This window comes from Delphinus delphis, chromosome 2 (genome assembly GCF_949987515.2).
Source record: "Delphinus delphis chromosome 2, mDelDel1.2, whole genome shotgun sequence".
Lineage (NCBI taxonomy): Eukaryota > Metazoa > Chordata > Mammalia > Artiodactyla > Delphinidae > Delphinus > Delphinus delphis.
In genome coordinates this window covers 101,818,840-101,832,474 of record NC_082684.1, presented here as the reverse complement: position 1 = coordinate 101,832,474, position 13,635 = coordinate 101,818,840, and the positions used below count along the sequence as shown (strand labels likewise).

The 13,635-nt window shown below is 45.2% G+C and overlaps 1 long non-coding RNA gene across 4 annotated transcripts in view; it reads right to left on the bottom strand.

Moving 5' to 3' along the window:
* Window positions 1-211: 211 nt before the first annotated feature.
* The window catches only part of LOC132420671 (uncharacterized), a 54,178-nt gene continuing 40,754 nt past the window's right edge, over window positions 212-13,635 (bottom strand). For all 4 annotated transcript variants that reach the window (XR_011246373.1, XR_011246372.1, XR_011246371.1 and 1 more), the window contains exon 4: window positions 212-334. This is a non-coding gene — a long non-coding RNA (uncharacterized lncRNA). The remainder of the gene's footprint in view (window positions 335-13,635) is intronic.

Here is a 13,635-nt window from a genome sequence, read left to right as displayed (position 1 = left end):
ATTATAAACCTATGACAGTACAGTACTATATAGCTGATTGTGTTAGTTGGGTACCTAGGCTAACTCTGTTGGACTTAACGAACAAACTGGACTGATGAATGTGCTCTTGGAACGGAACTCGTTTGTATGTAGGGGACTTACTGTACTAGCTGCTCTAAGAAATAAACTCCACGATATCAGTGGCCTAAAATAATAAAAGTTTTTATTAAAAAACCTTTTTCTTGGTCCACATGATGTTCCAGTGCAGGTATTCAGGGTCAGCATGGTGACATGGTGGTTTAGGGACTCAGCATCCTTCCATCTTGTGGCTCCACCATCTCCCAGGGCCTTAGACCTAAAGGGGGGAGAAAGTGAAGAACACATACCTACTTCTTACCCACCTTGGCCTGAAAGTGCCACCTAGCACCCAAACCCTCTTCCAAACTTTATGAAGCAGAGCCTACCTCCCACCATAAAGCGAAAAATCAAGACTTGCCTTCTCAGACTTACTTGAGTCAAAAGCATGGGCACACAACCTAGGCTCTGGCACTCAGACATTTCTCACCCCCCGGACTTTGATTTGTAAGTTAACTCAAAGAAGCAGCAGCTGAGCAGAATCCATTCAGGTGAGCGAGGCGGTGGCCGGTGTTGAGAGGCTGTGGTGGCAGCTGTCATAGCTGCAGTATCCACTATTCAGCGTCCGTGAGATCAGTGGCTCAAGACGCTGTGCCTGTGTCCTCTGGTGGCTGTTCTGTGGCTTGACCTTTGACACTGTTCTCTGCTGTGTTGCCTGGTTGTCCTTTCAGAGATTCCATGAGCTATTTAATATCTTTTTTTTTTTTTTTGCCATGCGGCATGTGGGATCTTAGTTCCCCAACCAGGGATCGAACCCACGCCCCCTGCATTAGAAGCGCGAAGTCTCAACCGCTGGACCAGGGAAGTCTCTCTTTGGTATCTTTTTAAATGAAGGTTTTTTTCTGCATACACATGCCAGAGGTGTTTTCTGTTGCTTGCAGCTAGACACTGGGTCTCATACAGACTGCGTGTAAATGTGCAGATAGCAGTTTGGATACACAGGTGGAGAGCTCTTGGGAGATCTGGGCCAGAGATATCCGTGGAAGGGTGTGAAGACATAGGAGGGGATAAGATCGCTCTGGGAATCCGTGTCATGGCAATGGAAGAGGGCCTGGCCTGGAGACTTGACAAAGGAGCAGAGGAGAAGGGGCTCCCGAGGGAAATGCGAAGGAACCAAGTGTTCAGCTCTGTTCCTAGCGCACTGTGGCCCTGCTGGAGTTTGCTGTTTTGGGAAATCAATTCCTAGTCTGACAAAATGAATCACTTGATTTTTCAAGCCTTGTTCTTTTTCAGGTGATTTTCTGCTGATTTTTTAAAAATAAATTTATTTATTTTTGGCTGCGTTGGGTCTTCGTTGCTGTGCACGGGCTTTCTCTAGTTACGGCGAGCGGGAGCTACTCTCCGTTGCATTGCACGGGCTTCTCATTGTGGTGGCTTCTCTTGTTGCAGAGATCGAACCCCTGTCCTCCTGTGCATTGGCAGGCAGATTCTTAACCACTGTGCCACCAGGGAAGTCCCTCTGCTGCTTCTTTAATGACAGTCTTCTTAAGGCCACCCCAGAAGACTTCTGCCATTATAATGATAATTACAACACCCACACATCCAGAGTGGTAACGTCAAATAGGTGGCATCTGTGATGCCCTTCAAATGCCAACAATCTCTGGTAATCACAACAGGCATTGCTGCCAGTCAACAGCACTGTTTCCCGGTGAGCCCAGACACAGCCTCAGAATCCTTCTCAACCCACTTCTCCAGGCAGTGCTAATAAATTCATGGGAGTTGGCTCATGAGATGAAGCCTACTTGCTAGCTCAGGTCAATAGTTTTTCAGTGTACACAGTGTTTTTATATATTATTATCTTGTGTCCTTTTCTCAACAGCTTTATGAAGTAGTCGCTACCAGGCCTGTTTTATAGGTGAGAAAATTGCTGTCTCATGAAGTTAAATGACTTGCCCAAAATTACACATAGAAATCATGGGAGAGACAGGATTTGAACTCAGAGATCTTGATGTAAATCCTGAGGATGCCGATAAGGTATTCCTCACCTGTGTGTCTTATGGGTTACAGGGATTTTTTTTTTTAATGCATTTCAGGGGACAGAAAATGTCAAGACCAGTTGCTAAGCCTCTTGAGCTGGCCCAGCAGAAAATAATGGCTCATCTAGCTGGGAAATGTGATCTTCTGCTAGATAAGCAGCTATAATCTTAAGTTGGATTTTGCGCAAATGTTAGGTTCTACGTTCTAAAAAGCCATGTATATGCCAACAGAGGGTAGAGGACAGTCATCTTTAAATGTCCAGGAAGGTGGGCCTTGAGCATCTGGAAAATTGGATCATGGGGAGTACAGCCATAGCCACTGAGATTTAGGGACAGAGAATTTTGTCCAATAATTCACAGTTTTAAAACAGTAAGCATGCTCGGTGCTTTAAAAACATATACTAGGCCCAGTGAAAGGTACCAGACCATGTGCGGTGGACACATGGATTAATAGACACACACACCCACTCTAAATGAGAGGCCGGAGCTAAAAATGGCATTTCCCAGACTCCCCTGCCCCTAGAGTACAGGACGTGAATTACTTTCTACCAACCAGATGGCCGTGCATGTGACGTTGGATTATGTCAGGAGGAAAGTGGGACGGATTGTGGGAGAGGCGGCATGGATCTGGTGGCTGCTGGTGGTGGCTTCCTGATTTAGGAAGCAGCTTCTCGGAGATGCCTGCTTCTGAAGCTGCTTAGTCGTGCACGAGCGGAAGGTCCCATGGCTGCACGGTTCTGTGTTGTGGTCTGGGGAGTGCTTCCTGGAGCCTCCTGCTGGTGTCTGTTCCTTGAGACCCTCCACTGATTCTGTGATCTGTCTTTAACCCTGCATAAAGCTGTCTGTTCAAACTAGCTGGGGTGGATTCTGTGGCCCACAACCTAGAACTCTGACCAACACCCCGCCACCCCCAGGAGGAATGCATCTGCGGGTGGCCGGGTTCTTCCTGGTAACTCACAGGCCTTCCCATAGGCACCTTCTGCGCATGGAGCAGGCGTGCTGCCCTCCCCAGAGCGTGTCACTGCTCTGGTTCCAGCTGAATGGGTGTCCTTTTCTGAAGCAGAAGCCCAGGTGCCCTGGGAGTTATACAAGCTTTTAGTTGGGAAGGTGGTTACTGGTCCTAATATCCCTGGTAGAAAGGAAACAAGAAGGAAGAAGTGTCTGTCCGGCTTCTAGAAAGAAAGCAGAGAGCTGTGCTCGTTCCTACTGTCCCATGGTTGGGTATAGAGTATGCGTGTGTGTGTGTGTGTGTGTGTGTGTGTGTGTGTGTGCGCGTGCGCGCGTGTGTGAGAATAACTGAAGGACCAGTCCTCTCGGGGAATTCCTTCAAATTAAATACTCAGCTTGCCCCTTGAATTTGTCACATCTCCTATTTGCTGTACTCTGATGCTCTGACCTCTTGGGGCCCAGCTGACTCTGGAGAGACTGCCCTTCCTGGGATTAGCCAGTTCCTAGAGATGTAAGCAACTCACCTGGGAGTGTACCTTTCAACTGCAAACCAACCAATCCAGATCCCACACCCCCAACTACCTCCTCTACTGGGCTCTTCTGCTCCAGCCATGATCTACCTGCCCTAATCACCCGAGGACCGAGGCCCCACTAAGGCAACTAAGGACAGCCCCAAATATGCCCAGAATCCAATGAGATTATTCAAACTAACCAATCCTCAGCCTTCTTACCTTGCCTCACCTGTTACTTACTGAGGAAACCTCAGTGAAGGCTCTTGTCCACACTTCCCCCTCACTGCCTCTGACACCTGGCCGACACTGGGGCTTCCCTTTGTGCCCCCATGGTTTGCCATGCCCCCTTCTCTTGGGATCTGTGGGTTTAACAAACTATTTTTTCAATGGTAGTCATCTCCTGATCTGTTGGCCTTGCCATACCTAAAAAAATAATAAAGCCTAGATTTTAAAAACACTTCTCTGCAGTACCTGATAGGCGGTTGGTAAGGTTAAGAGTAGAAGGGAAACTAAGAGACAGTAAGTTCTGTGGGGTTCATGAAGACTACTGACATTTTCACGGGTGGTGCAATGGGGAATCCATTGAACTGGAAGGAGCACGTTGGATTGGGTGTGTCTACTTGGCAGATACTCAGAAATGTAGTTTGCACTTTAGCTGTAATTTTATTTGTTGTCTTTCTGAACTCCATTTTGGATTTTGAATGAAGCAATATGGAAGCAACCAGCAAAATAACTCATTTAAGTACATCTTTAAAAAAAAAAGCTAAGATAAAGAAAGACTTTGGGGGACTTCCCTGGTGGCGCAGTGGTTAAGAACCCGCCTGCCAATGCAGGGGACACGGGTTCGTGCCCCCGTCCGGGAAGATCCCACATGCCGCAGAGCCACTAAGCCTGTGCGCCGCAACTACTGAGCCTGCGCTCTAGAGCCTGTGAGCCACAACTACTGGGCCCTCGCGCCACAACTGCTGAAGCCCATGCGCCTAGAGCCCCTGCTCTGCAACAAGAGAAGCCACAGCAATGAGAAGCCTGCGCATCACAACGAAGAGTAGCCCCCGCTTGCCACAACTAGAGAAAGCCCGCGTGCAGCAACGAAGACCCAACTCAGCCAAAAAAAAAAAATAATAAAATTCATTAAAAAAAAAAAAAAAGACTTTGGAAAGGCTAAACCAAGCAAATTAGGACTTTGGAACAGTATTGGGGGATTAAGCTGAGAGGGTCAGCGCATGGTCAACATGTGATATCACATGTCCTACACAAGGAAGGTTGTCCAGTTCGTATACTCCATTTCAAGGAATGCAAATAAGGATTGGCTTGAACTCCATGGAATTTCTAGTATGAAACTGTATTTATATTAAGTGGAAAGTAACTCTTCGCACATAAATTGGTATAATAAAAAGAACTACACGAAAATAAATAAATAAATACAAACACTCCTCTATTCATTCATCCATCCGTTTAAAGAATATCTTCTTAGGCCTCTTAAGTGCCAATCACGATGCTTGGGCTCAAGAATCCAGTGAGGAGCAAATCAGATGCTGTTGTTGCCTTTGTTAAGTGTAATTAGGGCAACAGACATGAAACAAAGAGTCACATCAATCAATGTATAATTACAGAATATCACAAAATGTATGAAGAAAAAAATTACAGAGTATTACGTGAGCATAAAGGAGCAGGATGTGGCTTCTAAACTGAAACCTGAAGCACGGGCCAGGCGAAGAGTGGAGGAGAAGACCACAAAAGGAGAGGGAATAGCATGTGCAGAGACCCAGAGGCAGGAAAGAGGGCGTGTTTGAGGAGAGGAGAGAGGGTTAGGGTGGCCAAAGCATCATGAGTGAGAAGTAGAAGGCATCAGATGGTTCCAGAGAGGCTGGCAGGACTAGATTCTGCAAAGCTTCAAAGGACAGCTTAAGGATTTCGGAGTTCTTCCTAAAAGTAATGACTTACCTTTGAAGGGTTTGGGGCAAAGAGTTATCTAGTATACTATTTTTTTTTTTTTTTTTGCGGTACACGGGCCTCTCACCGCTGTGGCCTCTCCCGTTGCGGAGCACAGCCTCCGGACGCGCAGGCTTAGCGGCCATGGCTCATGGGCCCAGCCGCTCCGCGGCATGTGGGATCTTCCCGGACCGGGGCACGAACCCTTGTCCCCTGCATCGGCAGGCGGACTCTCAACCACTGCGCCACCAGGGAAGCCCTAGTTTACTTTTTTAACAGATCACTTGACTGCTTTGGATGGAGTGTAGGGAGGAAAAAATGGGAGCAGGAAGAAGAGTAGGGAGATACGTACAAAGATGCAGAGTGCCCTGAACTGGGGTGAGGACAGGAGAGATCAAGAAAAGGGAGGCATTTGAAATGTGCTTGGATGAGGATTGACAGGACTTGGTGATGGGTTGAAGGTGGGAGTGATGGAGAGCGGGGAGTGGAGGCTGTGCTGCAGCTCAGTCTAGACCTTGGCCTTCTGGGGCCGTCAGATCCTGAGCAGAAGGGAGGTGGGGCCTCTGACTGTCGGCCTAAACAGCCTGTTTCTCCCGTGTAACCAGCTCTACCCTTATGGGAGAACAGGCCCTGGAGAGCCCCAGGCCCAGCTCCTGAGTCCAGCTTCTCTCTCTAGGGCTCACACACCTGGCAGAGGTGTGAAAGCATCTATTGCTCCGCTTCCCTGCCTGTCTCTGGAACCTGTGCCACAAGAGGACTCGGACCAGGGACTTTACCTCTGCTGCCCTGACCCCAGCAGAACTGAAGTACCAGAGGGAAGAGGGAGCCGCAGGGTGATAGGACACACTTGTTCTCCTCCCGACCCCCCACCCGCCAGATGCCTTAAAGGAGTCGTCTGGCCTTTTGGAGGGGTGCGGGGCAGGGTAGAACAACTTTTCCGGGACTCATGAAACAGTTTTCCTCCCAGAGAGCACCATGCAAGTAATTGTGTTTTTTAAAAACTGACACCCCACCCCACCCCACCCCCACCTACCAACTTTCCTACCCCCTGTCACCCCTGACTTGGAGAACTGGTTTTTCTGTTGCTAAAGAAACCAGATTGGCTGCTTTTTTAAAAAATCAAATGATCTGAGGTAAAATTTACATACAATAAAATGCACCCATTTTAAGTATACAATTTCATGTGGGGTTTTTTTGTTTTTCCGTTCAGTGGGTTTTTACAAGTTTTGAAACCCATGTAACCACCAGCCAGCACAATCAAGATACAGAATATTTCCGTCACCTCAAACAGTTCCCTTATGCCCCTGTGCAGTCAATTCCTGGACCCCAGCCCCAGGAAACCACTGATTTGCCTTCTCTGCCGTTATAAGATCAGTTTTGCCTGTTCAGGAATTTCCTGTGAAAGAATCAGATGGCACAGAAAATCGCACACAAAAAAGAATTTTTGTGTGTCTGTCTTCTTTTACTTAGCATAACGTTTTGAAAACGTTTCCCTGGTGTTGCACGTATTGGCAATCCGTTTTTATCGCTCATCAGTGTTCCATTGCATGGATGTTCCATTTCTTTTATCTGTTCCCCTGTTGATGGATATTTGGGTTGTTTCTGATTTGGGGCTGTTATGAATAAAGCTGCTGTGAACATTTGAGTACACGTCTTCGTGTGGATATAGTTTGATTTCTCTTGAGTGAAATACCAGACAGTGGAATTGTGAGGTTGTATGGTCAATTTGTGTTTAACTTTATAAGAAACTACCAAACTCTTTTCCAAAATGACCGTTCTGTTTTACAGTTCCACCAGGAGTGTATGAGGCCCCAACTTTTCTGTATCCTTGCCATATTTGGTGTTGTCAATCTTTTTTGTTTGTTTCTTTTTTTTTTAACTTTTTCTTTTATATTGGAGTATAGTTGATTAACAAAGTTGTGTTAGTTTCAGGTGTACAGCAAAGTAATTCAGTTATACATATACATGTATCTATGCTTTTTTCAAAATCTTTTCCCATTTAGGTTGTTACATGACATTGAGCAGAGTTCCCTGTGCTATACAGTAGGTCCTTGATGGTTATCCATTTTAAATACAGCAGAGTGTGCATGTCACTCCCAAACTCCCTAACTATCCCTTCCCCCCACCCTTCCCCCCGGTAACCATAAGTTCCTTCTCTAAGTCTGTTTCTGTTTTGTAAGTTCTTTTGTATCATTTCTTTTTAGATTCCACTTATAAGTGATATCATACGATATTTCTCTTTCTCTGACTTACTTCACTCAGTATGATAATCTCTAGGTCCATCCATGTTGCTGCAAATGGCATTATTTCATTCTTTTTAATGGCTGAGTAATATTCCATTGTATGTATGTACCACATCTTCTTTATCCATTCCTCTGTTGATGGACATTTAGGTTGCTTCCATGTCTTGGCTATTGTAAATAGTGCTGCAATGAACATAGGGGTGTGCATGTAACCTTTTGGACCATGTTTTTCTTTTTTGTTTCTTTTATTTCAGCCATTCTAGAGGATATTGAGAGGTAATCTCTCAACGTGTTTTATTTTCATTTTTCTTCTAGTTTTATTGAGGTACAGTGGACAAATTAGTAATATATTTAAAGTGTACAATGTGATGATTTGATATACATGTATCTTGTGAAATAAATGAGTCCCACAATCAAGTTGATTAGCACCTCCATCACCTCACAGAGTTGTCTTTTTTTTTTTTTTCTTTTTTGGTGAGAATGCTTAAAATCTACTTTCAGCAACTTGCAAGTATAAAATATTGTAGTATTAACTATAGTCACCATGTTATACGTTAGATCCCCAGAACTTATTCTTCTTATAACTGGAAGTTTGTAACCTTTGACAAACAAGTTTATCTCCCTGTTTTCCCCAGCTCCTGGCAACCACCAATCTACTCTCTGTTTCTATGAATTTGATTTTTTTTTTTAGATTCCACATATAAGTGAGATCATACATTATTTGTTTTTCTCTGACTTATTTTACTTAGAATAATGCCCTCAAGACCTGTCCATGTGGTTGCAAAAGGCAGGATTTCCTTCCTTTTTTATGGCTGAATAACATTCCATTGTATGTATGTACCACATTTTCTTTATCCCTCAATGGACATTTCGATTGTTTCCGTGTCTTAGCGTTTGTGAATAAATAGTACAATGAACATGGGAGTGCAGATGTCTCTTCCACATAGTGATATCATTCCCTTTGGATATATACCCAGAAGTGGGATTGCTGGATCATATGGTAGTTCTATTTTTAAACTTTTTGAGGAACCTCCATACTGTTTTTCATAGTGGCTGCACTAGTTTACATTCCCAGCAACAGTGTATGAGGGTTCCCTTTTCTCTGCCTCCTTGCCAACTCTCTCGATGTGGTTTTAATTTGCATTTCCATACCAATTAATGATGTTGAGCTTCTGTTCATGTGCTAATTGGCCATTTATCCATTGTGAAATGCCTTTTTAAATCTTGTGCTCATTTTTAAAAGTTGTGCTGTCATTTTATGAGTTCTTTGTATATTCTGGATACAAGTCTTTTGTCAGATATATGTATTCTGTTTACTTTTTCTCCCAGTCTGCTATTTGTCATCTCATTTTCTTAATAATGTCCTTTGAAAATTTTAATTTTGGTGAAGCCCAGTTTCTCATTTTTTTTCTTTGTTTATGTGACTGGACGGCTTCCTTGTGAAGCAATCAGGATCTGCCTGATAGGAACTCTAGGCCTCTTGTAAGAAAAAAAATGAGAGAAAAAGGACTTTTGGTCTACAGGGATAAAGAAATGTGGGTGGGAATTTGGAGGATTCTGGGGGAGGAAGGAAGAATTATGAGGGAGGTTTCAGATGCCAGGACCTTGAACCAAGATAGAGGAAACAATAATAATAGTAGCTAGTATTTATTGAGTGTTTACTATGTTCCAGACCCTGTTGTAGGATCTTGTTTTAAAATTAATTTTGATTGGGGTATAGTCGCCTTACAATATTGTGTTACTTTCTTGCTGTACAGTAAAGTGAATCAATTATATGTATACATTTATCCCCTCTTTTTTGGATTTCCTTCCCATTTAGGTCACCACAGAGCACTGAGTATAGTTCCCTGTGCTATACAGCAGGCTCTCATTAGTTATCTATTTTATACATATTAGTGTATGTATGTCAATCCCAGTCTCCCAATTCATCCCACCCCCTCTCCCGCCTTGGTATCCATATGTTTGTTCTCTACATCTGTGTCTCTATTTCTGTTTTGCAAATAAGTTCACCTGTACAATTTTTCCAGATTCCACATATAAGCGATATTATATGATATTTGTTTTTCTCTTTCTGACTTACTTCACATAATAATAGTACCTAGTATTTATTGAGTGCTTGCTGTGTTCCAGGCCCTGTTGTAAGATCTTCATGTGTATTAATCATGAAATCTTTACAACAACCCTGTAGAATACGTACTATTATTATCCCTATTTTACAGATAGATAGGGAAATTGAGTCACAAGGTAATTAAGTAACTTGCCCAGGATCGTGCAGCTAATAAGTAGCAGAGCCAGGATTTGAACCCATCCAGACTGGCCCATGGCTCTTAACCACCATGCTTTCCTATGACTGCTCAAGCAGGGCTGGTATAAGGCAAGTAGGCTGAAAAATTCTGCCACAGTGGTACTGTTTGAGTGTCCGTTGGTATCCTCACCAGAGTACCACCCAGGGTTCTGTATCAATGAGCTGCTCAGTCATCACATAAGGGAGGGAGCTGACCTAAATTTCTGGTTCCCCCAGATTCAAGGCAACATTTGGTGCCACACAAAAATAGAGGGTGGGGAGACCAAAGCCCTCTGATGCTGTTTGTTGACCTGCCCCCCAGGAGTGTTCTTGTGGGATTTTACCTCTCACCTCCCACATTCCGAAGTCCATTCCCATCCTTGCTGGGGATCTCCCTCAGTCCCAGATATCCCTCCTCTGTTTGCATCTCCCGTCTCTACCTTTACCTCCAGCCTTTTTATACCATTTGGTCGATTGGCCCCATTTGTTCTCCAGTTCTGAGGGACCTCCTCCAGAATCCCACTACCCCCTGCTCACCCCCCACTGACTGGGGGCTGGGAGGAGTGGGGGAATGCGGGATATATTCTGTGCTTCCACTTCTGCAGGTGGAGTTGCTGGCCACTCTTTATAAATATGTGAGAACATACAGTGTAAACATATTTTAAAAGATTACTTGAAGGACTTCCCTGGTGGCACAGTGGCTAAGAATCCGCCTGCCAACGCAGGGGACACGGGTTCAATCTGTGGTCTGGGAAGATCCCACATGCCGCGGAGCAGCTAAGCCTGTGCACCGCAACTACTGAGCCTGCGTTCTAGAACCCACGAGCCACAACTACTGAGCCCACGTGCCGCAACTACTGAAGCCCGCATACTCTAGGGCTTGTGCTCTGCAACAATAGAAGCCACTGCAGTGAGAAGCCTGCGCACTGCAATGCAGAGTAGCCCCCGCTCGCTGCAACTAGAGAAAGCCTGTGTGCAGTAACGAAGACCCAAGACAGCCAAAAAATAAAGATTACTTGAAGAGACACAACTTTTTCCCCACACTTTTTTTTTTTTTTTTTTTTTTTTTTGCTGTACGCAGGCCTGTCACTGTTGTAGCCTCTCCCGTTGGGGAGCACAGGCTTCGGACGCGCAGGCTCAGCGGCCATGGCTCACGGGACCAGCCGCTTCGCGGCATGCAGGATCTTCCCGGACCGGGGCACGAACCCATGTCCCCTGCATTGGCAGGCGGACTCTCAACCACTGCGCCACCAGGGAAGCCCTCCCACACTTTTTTAAGCCGTGGGAAAAACCTGTATAGTTTGAGATTCTTATAGTATGAGGATAGTTTCTGGCTTCTTCAACCTAGAAAGAATAGCTGTGTCTAAGCATTTGCCGATAAGTAGTTGACAATAAGAGAGACTAGAAAATGGGAACTGAAAAATTATACTGTATAATTAAAATATGGCTCTGTCCAAAGACCTGGGTTTAAAAAAAAAAGACTTTAAGAGGTCCAAATCCAGCAAACAGTTAGATGTAATGGAGCCTGAAGGGCTTAAAATGAGAGAGATGAGCTATTGAAAATATTAATGAATTCAAGGCTTTGATAAAGTTTGAAGCTAAGATGAACTTTTAATTGAACTCACCTTTGGTGAGGTTTAAGCGAGACCCCTAGGCCACTATAAGCCATATGTTTCATGAAGATTTATTCTTAATGGAAGAACTCTAACTCTCAATGCAGACACTTTTTTTAAATTTAATAGTTTTAAATTATATTCTTTTCATTGCATGGTAATTATACATGACCGAGTTTCATTTTGAGCCACTTAATGCCTCATCTTCCTAACTGTCATGCAAAATGTATTCGTGCATCACATTAGGATGGCCAGCTTTTGAACTATAGTTACCTCACCTCCGGGTTTTTTTTTTTTTTGTGACGTGGTTGAATATGGAGCAATTAACTCCAGCTAGATGAAGTAGGTCAAAAGGGCCAAGAACCTGCAACTAGATGTGCCCATTGGGCTCTTGGTGTGGAAACCAGACAGCACGTTGTCAAGAGGTGTGGATGGGTCCAGGTGAATGGTTGGCCTCTAGGAACAAGGGTATAGCATGGATGGAGGGATTCATATCCCTGTGTACATAATAACATGCCTCTCTCCCAACATTTCAATATCATTTACTCATGTCACCCCAATATCCTGACTTTCCAGAGCACGGAAGGAATGTATTGGCAAAATAATATAATTGGACATAAAACAAGATAGAGTATGTTATCGGCTATGAAGCTGGATTCCCATGTTTTCTTCTTCTGCTATAAGGTGAACGTCCCATTTTTGCCATTCAATCAGTATAAAGACTAAAAGCAAAGATGCACTCTGAGTATTAGCTTTTGCCCAGGAGGTCCTGCAAGAAGTGGCGGGAGGGGACTTCCCTGGTGGTCCAGTGGTTAAGACTACACACTCCCAATGCAGGGGGCCTGGGTTCCATCCCTAGTCAGGGAACTAGATCCCACATGCATGCTGCAAGTAAGAGCCCTCATGCTGCAACTAAATACCCCGTGTGCTGCAACTAAGACCTGGCGCAGCCTAAATAAATAAATAAAAGAAATGGCAGGACTCCTCACCTCAGCACAGGGAATGGGACAGGAATGGGAAAGTAGGAGACGGCACGAGCTGGAGACCCAGGCAGAATCCACAGCTTCTCGGAGAGCTGAGGCCCAGGCAAAGAGATTCAGGTCCCTGTGACACGGGGACTCTGGGTTATACGATCAGCAGCCAGACTGCCTTGTTGCTGAAGGCCCTCAATGCCCCTGGGGCCCCCTAAGTCTTGTCTAGGAGCCTGGGGCAGATGGGAGTCAGAGAGCCACAGAGAGGAAAGGAGGAGAGCAGGGAGCATGACAGGTGCTGATGTGCTCACGAGGGACAGTCAACATGACATGGCTTCCTACCCATCTTCCTTAGCTCACCTTCAGCTGGCTTGAAGAATGTTTGTTTATACTTAGTTTCCTTACCCGTCTAATGATGGGGAGAGGAGGCTTTCCAAGATTTCAGCCGACACAAGAACTTTGTATCAAGGAGCTGGAAGTGCAAGAGAGTGCTGAGGGAGGAGGGATTGAGGAAATTCACCTGCATGGCCCCAGGCCGTGGGCACCTCTGTAAGACTCTTCACTGGTCCTTTTGACACCACCATCCACAGAGTAAAATCTCTGCAAACAGTCTGGCCTTCGTGTATTTTGTATTTTGTAGCAGCTGGGACCTGCCCCCCACCCCCACCCCGTGAGATCGCCTCATTCCACTAATGATTATAGTGGCTTAATTCTTCTGCCATCCTTGGGGCCCAGCCTCCGTAATGATGGGAAGTGGAGGCGTGGAGCCCGTCAGTCGGCGAAGTCTGCCGTGTTTGAGGAACCCTTACCAGACGCAGAGTGCTCTCTAGGTTGTTGGGAATGGCAGGGGCCGGGGTGGCAAAGAAGCCAAAGTCTCCTCTTCGGGAGCCCCCTCCTTGGACCACAAGGCAAGCGTTGCACAGACTTGAGGAGTCTGATGTTGGTGCGTGGAGCACGCTATCATGCGCTGTGCCTCCTGAGTAAAGTTCCATGTCCTTACCATATTAAAAAAAAAAGCTTCACACTTACAGGAGAAGATAAT